Source organism: Coregonus clupeaformis, unplaced genomic scaffold (assembly GCF_020615455.1).
Source record: "Coregonus clupeaformis isolate EN_2021a unplaced genomic scaffold, ASM2061545v1 scaf2015, whole genome shotgun sequence".
NCBI lineage: Eukaryota > Metazoa > Chordata > Actinopteri > Salmoniformes > Salmonidae > Coregonus > Coregonus clupeaformis.
Window position 1 is genome coordinate 55,667 of NW_025535469.1, and position 13,410 is coordinate 69,076.

Sequence of the window (13,410 nt, forward strand, 5' to 3'; positions counted from 1 at the left end):
AGGTTAACCTATGGCAGTGTCAAAGATTACTTTGTGTTTCATGGAACACTACACCAGAGGACAGGAAGTGGCTTCCTACTTGACAGTGTACTCTGTATGTAGAGGGGGTGTGGTTTATTTGATAAGGAAATGTGACAGAGTGTTGGGTAGTAGGCAGAGATGGTTAGTATTTATGTTACATCTATGTGAAATATGTATTTTAACTACTTCTGAGTATTTTGTCATTTGAATCACACTGGGCTGAACTACACTCCAATGTATTTTTATTTTCAAAATACAAAATACTATTTTGTACCATTTTTTTTAATAGTGGTTCACATTTTGCATTAATTGAAAGTCGCTCTGGATAAGAGTGTCTGCTAAATGATTAAAATGTAAATGTACATGTAAAAATGTATCATTGCAATCACTTAAAAACTCAATTTAAAGAGATACTTCGGGATTTAGGCAGTGAAGCCCTTTATCTACTTCCCCAGAGTCAGATGAGCTCATGGATACCATTTTAATGTCTCTGCATCCAGTATGAAGGAAGTTAGAGGTCGTTTTGGGAGCCAATGTCAACTAGCGTTAGAGCAATGACTGGAAGTCTATGGCATGCTAGCAGGTACCATAGACTTCATGGCGCTAACGCTAGTTAGTAATTGCGCTAACGCTAGTTAGAAACTTCCTTCAAACTGCACACAGAGACATAAAAATGGTTCCATTCATTCATTGATTTTTAGAACATTTTCAGTTCCTTGTATAATTTCAGTGGAAAGTACAAATACATGATTTTTCAGATGATGGGAGTAAAACAGGCAAATCTATAATGTTTATTTATGCTCCATAAAGTTGTCCTAGAATCTGTTGTTACCCTGACCTCTCCCACAGATTCCATCAGGTTACTACATTCAGACCATGAACTCTAACCTGCACCTGAACAGCTTCCTCCTGCCCATCGGTGCCATGAACGTCATCAGCATCCTACCTCTGCTGCTGCTGGCCCCTCTCATGGAGTGTGTCACCTCCTGCTACCTGTCCATGGAGAAAACACCCTTCTCCCCCACCAGAGTCATCAGTAAGCACACACACACAGATACACACACACAGATACACACACATACGCACCGCACAGATACACACATACACAGACAGACACACAGACACACACATGCACAAATACCATCCACATCAATGAGCCAGTCAATGTTAATGTCTCTCTCTCTCCCTCTCTCTCTCTGTTTCCCTCCTTCTCCCCTCCTCTCCTCTCTCAGTGCTGGATCATGCGTGTGCGGCCCAGTCTGTCCTGGTAGCGGGCCTGTCTGAGGTCCACAGGAAGGGCTATCCTCTGACGGAGCAGGCCCTGTCAGGGAAGGTGCTCCAGGTGTCCTCCATGGCCTGCTTCCAGCTGGATCCCCAGTACATCCTACTGGGGCTGGCTGAGGTTCTCGTCACCCCCGCCTGGGAGTGACAGAGAGCCAGCACGTATTTCTGACACACCTATTGTTGCTACACTATTAATACACAGAGACAAACTGGGTTGGATATTTAGAATGTCAATGGACACCATATGTAGTTGGGATGAAGTTAGAATGTGGAGTGTTGGAACCAACTGCCAAAATGGAGGATAGTAATCTGAATTCTGGAAGCTAGGGTTAGGATGCCCCCTACTGGTGTATTAGAGACAGACAAGAGACGTTTGAACCAAATGAATGCTTCTTTCTCTTAGACAGTATAGACCTACTAGTCTGTGCAGATGAGACAGGTGACAGTATTGAAACAGGTGACAGTATTAAGACAGGTGACACTATTGAGACAGGTGACAGTATTGAGACAGGTGACAGTATTGAGACAGAGGACAGTATTGAGACAGGTGACAGTATAGAGACATGTGACAGTAGAGACAGATGACAGTATTGAGACAGGTGACAGTATTGAGACAGATGACAGTATTGAGACAGGTGACAGTACTGAGACAGATGACAGTATTGAGACAGATGACAGTATTGAGACAGGTGACAGTACTGAGACAGATGACAGTACTGAGACAGGTGACAGTATTGAAACAGGTGACAGTATTGAGACAGGTGACAGTATTGAGACAGGTGACAGTATTGAGACAGATGACAGTATTGAGACAGACTACAGTATTGAGACAGACTACAGTATTGAGACTGGTGACAGTATTGAGACAGGTGAAAGTATTGAGACGGGTGACAGTATTGAGACGGATGACAGTATTGAGACAGGTGACAGTGTTGAGACAGGTGACAGTATTGAGACAGACTACAGTATTGAGACAGATGACAGTATTGAGACAGATGACAGTATTGAGACAGGTGACAGTATTGAGACAGGTTACAGTATTGAGACAGGTGACAGTATTGAGACAGATTACAGTAGAGACAGATGACAGTATTGAGACAGATGACAGTACTGAGACAGGTGACAGTATTGAAACAGATTACAGTATTGAGACAGGTGACAGTATTGAGACAGGTGACACTATTGAGACAGGTGACAGTATTGAGACAAATGACAGTATTGAGACAGAGGACAGTAGAGACAGGTGACAGTATAGAGACAGGTGACAGTAGAGACAGATTACAGTATTGAGACAGGTGACAGTATTGAGACAGATGACAGTATTGAGACAGGTGACAGTACTGAAACAGGTGACAGTATTGAGACAGATGACAGTATTGAGACAGATGACATTATTGAGACAGGTGACAGTATTGAGAGAGGTGACAGTACTGAGACAGATGACAGTAATGAGACAGGTGACAGTATTGAAACAGGTGACAGTATTGAGACAGATGACAGTATTGAGACAGGTGACAGTATTGAGACAGATGACAGTATTGAGACAGGTGACAGTAGAGACAGATGACAGTATTGAGACAGGTGACAGTATTGAGACAGATGACAGTATTGAGACAGGTGACAGTATTGAGACAGGTGACAGTATTGAGACAGGTGACAGTAGAGACAGATGACAGTATTGAGACAGGTGACAGTATTGAGACAGATGACAGTATTGAGACAGGTGACAGTATTGAGACAGGTGACAGTATTGAGACAGATGACAGTATTGAGACAGATGACAGTACTGAGACAGGTGACAGTATTGAAACAGGTGACAGTATTGAGACAGGTGACAGTATTGAGACAGATGACAGTATTGAGACAGGTGACAGTATTGAGACAGATGACAGTACTGAGACAGGTGACAGTATTGAAACAGGTGACAGTATTGAGACAGGTGACAGTGTTGAGACAGGTGACAGTATTGAGACAGGTGACAGTATTGAGACAGATGACAGTATTGAGACAGACTACAGTATTGAGACAGACTACAGTATTGAGACTGGTGACAGTATTGAGACGGGTGAAAGTATTGAGACGGGTGACAGTATTGAGACGGATGACAGTATTGAGACAGGTGACAGTGTTGAGACAGGTGACAGTATTGAGACAGACTACAGTATTGAGACAGATGACAGTATTGAGACAGATGACAGTATTGAGACAGGTGACAGTATTGAGACAGGTGACAGTATTGAGACAGATTACAGTAGAGACAGATGACAGTATTGAGACAGATGACAGTACTGAGACAGGTGACAGTATTGAAACAGATTACAGTATTGAGACAGGTGACAGTATTGAGACAGGTGACACTATTGAGACAGGTGACAGTATTGAGACAAATGACAGTATTGAGACAGAGGACAGTAGAGACAGGTGACAGTATAGAGACAGGTGACAGTAGAGACAGATGACAGTATTGAGACAGGTGACAGTATTGAGACAGATGACAGTATTGAGACAGGTGACAGTACTGAAACAGGTGACAGTATTGAGACAGATGACAGTATTGAGACAGATGACAGTATTGAGACAGGTGACAGTATTGAGACAGGTGACAGTACTGAGACAGATGACAGTAATGAGACAGGTGACAGTATTGAAACAGGTGACAGTATTGAGACAGGTGACAGTATTGAGACAGGTGACAGTATTGAGACAGATGACAGTATTGAGACAGGTGACAGTAGAGACAGATGACAGTATTGAGACAGGTGACAGTATTGAGACAGATGACAGTATTGAGACAGGTGACAGTATTGAGACAGGTGACAGTATTGAGACAGGTGACAGTAGAGACAGATGACAGTATTGAGACAGGTGACAGTATTGAGACAGATGACAGTACTGAGACAGGTGACAGTATTGAGACAGGTGACAGTATTGAGACAGATGACAGTATTGAGACAGATGACAGTACTGAGACAGGTGACAGTATTGAAACAGGTGACAGTATTGAGACAGGTGACAGTATTGAGACAGATGACAGTATTGAGACAGGTGACAGTATTGAGACAGATGACAGTACTGAGACAGGTGACAGTATTGAAACAGGTGACAGTATTGAGACAGGTGACAGTGTTGAGACAGGTGACAGTATTGAGACAGATGACAGTATTGAGACAGATGACAGTATTGAGACAGACTACAGTATTGAGACTGGTGACAGTATTGAGACAGGTGACAGTATTGAGACGGGTGACAGTATTGAGACGGGTGACAGTATTGAGACAGGTGACAGTGTTGAGACAGGTGACAGTATTGAGACAGACAACAGTATTGAGACAGGTGACAGTATTGAGACAGGTGACAGTATTGAGACAGATGACAGTATTGAGACAGATGACAGTATTGAGACAGATTACAGTAGAGACAGATGACAGTATTGAGACAGATGACAGTATTGAAACAGGTGACAGTATTGAGACAGATGACAGTATTGAGACATGTGACAGTACTGAGACAGATGACAGTACTGAGACAGGTGACAGTATTGAGACAGGTGACAGTATTGAGACAGGTGACAGTATTGAGACAGACGACAGTATTGAGACAGACTACAGTATTGAGACTGGTGACAGTATTGAGACAGGTGAAAGTATTGAGACGGGTGACAGTATTGAGACGGATGACAGTATTGAGACAGGTGACAGTGTTGAGACAGGTGACAGTATTGAGACAGACTACAGTATTGAGACAGATGACAGTATTGAGACAGGTGACAGTATTGAGAAAGGTGACAGTATTGAGACAGGTGACAGTATTGAGACATATTACAGTAGAGACAGATGACAGTATTGAGACAGATGACAGTACTGAGACAGGTGACAGTATTGAAACAGGTGACAGTATTGAGACAGATGACAGTATTGAGACATATTACAGTATTGAGACAGGTGACAGTATTGAGACAGATGACAGTATTGAAACAGATTACAGTAGAGTCAGATGTCAGTATTGAGACAGATTACAGTATTGAGCCAGGTGACAGTATTGAGACAGGTGACACTATTGAGACAGGTGACAGTATTGAGACCTGTGACAGTATTGAGACAGATGACAGTATTGAGACAGGTGACATTATTGAAACAGGTGACAGTATTGAGACAGATGACAGTATTGAGACAGATTACAGTATTGAGACAGGTGACAGTATTGAGACAGAAGACAGTATTGAGACAGATTACAGTAGAGACAGATGACAGTATTGAGACAGATTACATTATTGAGACAGGTGACAGTATTGAGACAGGTGACACTATTGAGACAGGTGACAGTATTGAGACAGAGGACAGTAGAGACAGGTGAAAGTATAGAGACAGGTGACAGTAGAGACAGATGACAGTATTGAGACAGGTGACAGTATTTTGACAGGTGACAGTACTGAAACAGGTGACAGTATTGAGACAGATGACAGTATTGAGACAGACTACAGTATTGAGACAGATGACAGTATTGAGACAGATGACAGTATTGAGTCAGGTGACAGTATTGAAACAGGTGACAGTATTGAGACAGGTGACAGTGTTGAGACAGGTGACAGTATTGAGACAGATGACAGTATTGAGACAGATGACAGTATTGAGACAGACCACAGTATTGAGACTGGTGACAGTTTGAGACAGGTGACAGTATTGAGATGGGTGACAGTATTGAGACGGGTGACAGTATTGAGACAGGTGACAGTGTTGAGACAGGTGACAGCATTGACACAGACAACAGTATTGAGACAGGTGACAGTATTGAGACAGGTGACAGTATTGAGACAGATGACAGTATTGAGACAGATTACAGTAGAGACAGATGACAGTATTGAGACAGATGACAGTACTGAGACAGGTGACAGTATTGAAACAGGTGACAGTATTGAGACAGATGACAGTATTGAGACAGATTACAGTATTGAGACAGGTTACAGTATTGAGACAGGTGACAGTACTGACAGTTGACAGTATTGAGACAGGTGACAGTATTGAGACAGGTGACAGTATTGAGACAGGTGACAATATTGAGACAGATGACAGTACTGAGACAGGTGACAGTATTGAAACAGGTGACAGTATTGAGACAGATGACAGTATTGAGACAGACTACAGTATTGAGACTGGTGACAGTATTGAGAGGGGTGACAGTATTGAGACAGACTACAGTATTGAGACAGATGACAGTATTGAGACAGATGACAGTATTGAGACAGGTGACAGTATTGAGACAGGTGACAGTATTGAGACAGGTGACAGTATTGAGATGGGTGACAGTATTGAGACAGATCACAGTACTGAGACAGGTGATATGATATGTGTTATGTGTCATCTATTGGTCTAAATGTATATACTGGTTCATAGATTACTGTAAATAGCTGATTAATTGTGTCAATCAATTCAATAGTAGAGCAATTCCAATGTCATGATTTTGACTTGTATTTTGAAAGATCACATTGATTCAGTAAGTGATTCAGAATACTGAATTGTTTGGATTCAAACATGTACATGGGTTATTTAAATATTCTCATCTGATCATAAATGGATCAACAATGATCCCAGTTTCTGATTTGACTGGTTTGCCAGTACTACAGTTTACATCAAGAGAAAAAGAGACACATTTACAGAGGATTGCAACAGCCAAGAGGTGATCAGGTAGACAGTAAAAGTCTGAAGCCTGAGTGTCAGTCTGTATGTGCTATCATGCCATCTGTTTAGCAAGACCACTAACAGATCTGGGACCAGGCTACAAAGAATGTGCTATGTCTGAACATTTAAAAAATGTTTTTTACAATTATGTTAAAAAGGGGAATTGAACCAGATCATAGGCCTACTGGAAGACTGTTAACAACCCAGAAGCTCTCCATCAATATGTCTGAAATGGTTGAAATCATCTGTATCTACTGGTAATTATTCAGATATGATGTTGTACCAATCCCAAACCCAGGATAGAGGGGCTTAGTGAATGTGGTCTGGACTCTGTGGAGGAGGGTCATTGTGTCAGAGACGCTGTAGAAGGACAGAGTTCCTGCCCTGTGGTCCAGGTACACTCCTACTCTGGAGGACCAGGGGACAGATATTTCTGTTTGATTAGCATTGGGCCAAAACCTACAATGGGGGAATAGCACTCCAAAGTCCAGGACTGACTGTTACCTAGAAATGTAGACTCTGGGACCTTTCCTTTCCTGATGATCCCTTTATATGACACTGCTATTTCAACCCATCCACCACTCCACTCTACCTCCCAGTAGCAGACTCCAGACAGGCCCTCTCTACACAGCACCTGTCTCCAGTAGTCAGGATAGGGCTGAGCTTTATCAGTGGCTGTCACCTTCCAGTTTACCTCAGACAGCCTGAGTTCTGGATAAGCTGTATTCAGATCCAATGTCAGCTGGAGGACGTCTGACTGATGAACAACAAAACCCAATAAGTAAAAGAAAGAACATGTTTGTTGTCTTTGAGAGGGTGTTTGAATATCACTTACAGAGGGACAACTCTTCTTTGGTCTTCAGCTCAGGAGACATTTGGAATTCTGTCACTATTTAAAATTCAATGTAAATAAATATTAAGAGAAGAACGTGTTGGGGGGTTAAAAACATCATATCTTAGATCATATGTGTGCACTCCCTACCATTTTTAGACATAATTCCATCTCCTTCACATTTTGTCCAGTTGATCTTTCAGTTCAGGAGGATAAAACGTGATGCCGTCAAAGGAGAGGTGTGAGTTGGCAGGCAGGATGGGAGAGGCCACAGGCTCAGGAGAGTCATTTTTATTTTATTTTTTTATTTCACCTTTATTTAACCAGGTAAGCCAGTTGAGAACAGGTTCTCATTTACAACTGCGACCTGGCCAAGATAAAGCAAAGTAGTGCAATAAAAAACAACACAGAGTTACATATGGGGTAAAAAACATAAAGTCAGAAATACAACAGAAAATATATATACAGTGTGTGCAAATGTAGCAAGTTATGGAGGTAAGGCAATAAATAGGCTATAGTGCAGAATAATTACAATAGTATTAACACTGGAATGCTAGATGTGCAAGAGATTATGTGCAAATAGAGATACTGGGGTGCAAAATAGCAAAATAAATAACAATATAGGGATGAGGTAGTTGGGTGGGCTAATTTCAGATGGGCTGTGTACAGGTGCAGTGATCGGTAAGGTGCTCTGACAACTGATGCTTAAAGTTATTGAGGGAGATAAGAGTCTCCAGCTTCAGAGATTTTTGCAATTTGTTCCAGTCATTGGCAGCAGAGAACTGGAAGGAATGGCGGCCAAAGGAGGTGTTGGCTTTGGGAATGACCAGTGAGATATACCTGCTGGAGCGCAGACTACGGGTGGGTGCTGCTATGGTGACCAATGAGCTAAGATAAGGCGGGATTTGCCTAGCAGTGATTTATAGATGGCCTGGAGCCAGTGGGTTTGACGACGAACATGTAGTGAGGACCAGCCAACAAGAGCGTACAGGTCACAGTGGTGGGTAGTGTATGGGGCTTTGGAGACAAAATGGATGGCACTGTGATAGACTACATCCAATTTGCTGAGTAGAGTGTTGGAGGCTATTTTGTAAATGACATCGCCGAAGTCAAGGATCGGTAGGATAGTCAGTTTTACGAGGGCATGTTTGGCAGCATGAGTGAAGGAGGCTTTGTTGCGAAATAGGAAGCCGATTCTAGATTTAACTTAGAGAGAGACTTAAGACCCTATAGGGAGAGATGAGAGAACTGTTAACAAATGAACACATTCCACCAACATGGGGAGAAAGGCCAGATATGACACTTTGAGAGACATATTCTACTGTTGATAGACCAAGTGATGTCACCTGGAGGAAATGGATGTGATCCTCTGTGTGTGAGAGCTGCTCCAGCTCAGTGCTTCTCTTCCTCAGCTCAGCTATCTCCTGCTCCAGTTGCTCCAGGAGTCCTTCAGCTTGACTCACTGCAGTCTTCTCCTGGCCTCTAATCAACCTTTTCACCTCAGTGAGTATTCTCTAAATGGACCCGATCAGTTCAGTAAAGATTGTTTCAAACTTACTAACTTCTGCCTGTACAGAGCACTGTTAACTCACAGAGAGAGAGGAGGGGGTCAATTTCAACATGCTGTTACTAGACTCCAGACAACCTGTTCCCCACTGTAGGGCTTTTATTGTCTCTGTTGAGCAGTATCTGAGTATTTAATATATACAGTGGGGAAAAAAAGTATTTAGTCAGCCACCAATTGTGCAAGTTCTCCCACTTAAAAAGATGAGAGAGGCCTGTAATTTTCATCATAGGTAAACGTCAACTATGACAGACAAAAATAGAAAAAAAAATCCAGAAAATCACATTGTAGGATTTTTATGAATTTATTGGCATATGATGGTGGAAAATAAGTATTTGGTCAATAACAAAAGTTTCTCAATACTTTGTTATATACCCTTTGTTGGCAATGACACAGGTCAAACGTTTTCTGTAAGTCTTCACAAGGTTTTCACACACTGTTGCTGGTATTTTGGCCCATTCCTCCATGCAGATCTCCTCTAGAGCAGTGATGTTTTGGGGCTGTCGCTGGGCAACACAGACTTTCAACTCCCTCCAAATATTTTCTATGGGGTTGAGATCTGGAGACTGGCTAGGCCACTCCAGGACCTTGAAATGCTTCTTACGAAGCCACTCCTTTGTTGCCCGGGCGGTGTGTTTGGGATCATTGTCATGCTGAAAGACCCAGCCACGTTTCATCTTCAATGCCCTTGCTGATGGAAGGAGGGTTTCACTCAAAATCTCACGATACATGGCCCCATTCATTCTTTCCTTTACACGGATCAGTCGTCCTGGTCCCTTTGCAGAAAAACAGCCCCAAAGCATGATGTTTCCAACCCCATGCTTCACAGTAGGTATGGTGTTCTTTGGATGCAACTCAGCATTCTTTGTCCTCCAAACATGACAAGTTGAGTTTTTACCAAAAAGTTATATTTTGGTTTCATCTGACCATATGACATTCTCCCAATCCTCTTCTGGATCATCCAAATGCACTTCAGACGGGCCTGGACATGTACTGGCTTAAGCAGGGGGACACGTCTCGCACTGCAGGATTTGAGTCCCTGGCGGTGTAGTGTGTTACTGATGGTTGGCTTTGTTACTTTGGTCCCAGCTCTCAGCAGGTCATTCACTAGGTCCCCCCGTGTGGTTCTGGGATTTTTACTCACCGTTCTTGTGATCTTTTTGACCCCACGGGGTGAGATCTTGCATGGAGCCCCAGATCGAGGGAGATTATCAGTGGTCTTGTATGTCTTCCATTTCCTAATAATTGCTCCCACAGTTGATTTCTTCAAACCAAGCTGCTTACCTGTTGCAGATTCAGTCTTCCCAGCCTGGTGCAGGTCTACAATTTTGTTTTTGGTGTCCTTTGACAGCTCTTTGGTCTTGGCCATTGTGAAGTTTGGAGTGTGACTGTTTGAGGTTGTGGACAGGTGTCTTTTATACTGATAACAAGTTCAAACAGGTGCCATTAATACAGGTAACGAGTGGAGGACAGAGGAGCCTCTTAAAGAAGAAGTTACAGGTCTGTGAGAGCCAGAAATCTTGCTTGTTTGTAGGTGACCAAATACTTATTTTCCACCATAATTTGCAAATAAATTCATTAAAAATCCTACAATGGGATTTTCTGGATTTTTTTTTCTCAATTTGTCTGTCATAGTTGACGTGTACCTATGATGAAAATTACAGGCCTCTCTCATCTTTTTAAGTGGGAGAACTTGCACAATTGGTGGCTGACTAAATACTTTTTTGCCCCACTGTATGTTGTGTAAGTGATGTCAAAAAGGTTTACATGTGACTTTGTTTACATGTGACCATGTTGTCTGCACCCAAACCAAGGGCTGGATTCTATCCATATCGAGAAGTATCACGGAAGATCTGCATTAAAATGTCAAATACATTTTCGACATGTGCAGCGTTTACTGTGAATGCAGTCTCCACGAGCGCGGGAACATTGCCTTTAAATTTAAACTATCTATAACGTGGATCATCCATGATACTTCTGCTATACAGACTGAATCCAGACCCAATTTAGATAAAAGTCTGTCCTGATAAGAACATCTGCTAATTAACCCAAAGTTTTTACGGTATACAGTTGATAGAATAATTATTAATGACTAATTATTACACCCTGAAACTGTGTGAAATGTGTTAGAATGTGTGAGTGTAGGACCAGTAAAGACTATGACATTGAACTACTATTTAGCAATGTGAGTAAGAGTTAGGCCAGACAACAAAGGACAAGGAGAACTGTCTACAGACAACTGAGAAACCAAGATAAAGAGGCCTCCCAGTTTAGGGAGGAGAGAAACTGTTAGGCTTTTTAAGGAGTATGAAACATGGTGCAGAATATTGTGAGAACGGTGATAACTGAGGAATTCAGGGAGTAGGCTATGATAAGAAAGTGTGTGTGTATGTATGTGTGTGTGTATGCATGTGTGTGTGTGTGTGTGTGTGTTTGTGTGTATGTATGTGTGTATGTATGTGTGTATGTGTGTGTGTGTGTGTGTGAACTGATGGTCAGGAGAGCAGTTTTAAAGTGGAAAACTACAGCCCGCCTACAGAGGGGAGGGATTTTTGTATGACGTATGAGTATAAAAGATGGACTCTGAAATTGTGATGGCAGAATTCTCAATGAATACATCTCTGACTATGCAGACCGGGACTGTTCGTTTCTTGATCCTTTTGGGAGACGCACAGAGACACTGAAATAGTTTGTTAAATAATTCACATAACAACAGTAAATGTCCAACACTCAACTTCAGAGTCCCGAGCCTGTCTCAGCTCCTGCATCTCCTTCTCTCTCTCCTGGATTGTCTTCTGGGATTGCTGCTGACTCTCTCTTAATTGCCTCTGCAGAGAGAAAATTGTCAATTTTCCATAATGATGATAAAAACCATGGTTCCACTAGGTGATCTACTTCAGTCAAGCAGGGGAACTAATACATCTGAACATATTTGTTGGACCTCGGACCCCTCGGATACTATCTCGAAAAGTTTAATTTTTCTACATTTTGGGATTATCAATAACACCAGTGAACTGAACATCAGACATGTATAGTAAAGTGACGTTTAAGCATCCAATCATTACCTGTTTCATCCAATATTTACCTGTTTCATCCAATATTTACCTGTTTCATCCAATCTTTACCCGTTTCATCCAATATTTACCTGTTTCATCCAATATTTACCTGTTTCATCCAATTTTTACCCGTTTCATCCAATCTTTACCTGTTTCATCCAATATTTACCTGTTTCATCCAATCTTTACCCGTTTCATCCAATCTTTACCTGTTTCATCCAATCTTTACCCGTTTCATCCAATATTTACCTGTTTCATCCAATCTTTACCCGTTTCATCCAATCTTTACCTGTTTCATCCAATCTTTACCTGTTTCATCCAATCTTTACCCGTTTCATCTAATCTTTACCTGTTTCTCAGTCCTCTCTGCTGCAGCTGACACTGTATCATGGCCTTTATGTTCATCCATTGTACACAGCAGACAGATACACTGCTGATCGGTACGACAGTAAACCTCCAGCAGTTTGTCATGATGAGAGCAGATCTTCTCCTGTAGTTGTGCGGTGGCTTTGACCAGCTTGTGCTTCTTGAAAGCAGGAGATTCATAGTGAGGTTGGAGGTGAGTCTCACAGTAAGAGGCCAGACACACCAGACAGGACATGAGGGCTTTCTGCTTTCTGGTCCCAGTGCAGAAATCACACGCCACATCTCCAGGTCCAGCATAGCACAGAGCAGGAGGGGGAGCAGCCTGGAGTCCTGTCTTCTTCAGTTTCTCCACCGCTTCAGCCAGTAGAGTGTTTTTCCTCAGAACAGGCCTTGGGGTAAAGGTCTGTCTACACTGGGGACAGCTGTAGACACCTTTCAGATCATCCTGATCCCAGCTTTCTTTAATACAGCCCATACAGTAGCTGTGTCCACAGACAGTAGTCACCGGATCCGTCTGTCGCCAATTGGATTGAAACTAGGATTTTAGAATATTCACATGAAAATCTTTCGCCAATTGAATGGAAACAGATTTTCATGCCAATACTCTAAAAT

At 42.3% G+C, this 13,410-nt stretch overlaps 1 pseudogene; it reads right to left on the bottom strand.

Moving 5' to 3' along the window:
* Positions 1-9,031: 9,031 nt before the first annotated feature.
* LOC121540115 lies at positions 9,032-13,303 on the bottom strand (annotated as a pseudogene).
* Between the last annotated feature and the right edge of the window lie 107 nt (positions 13,304-13,410).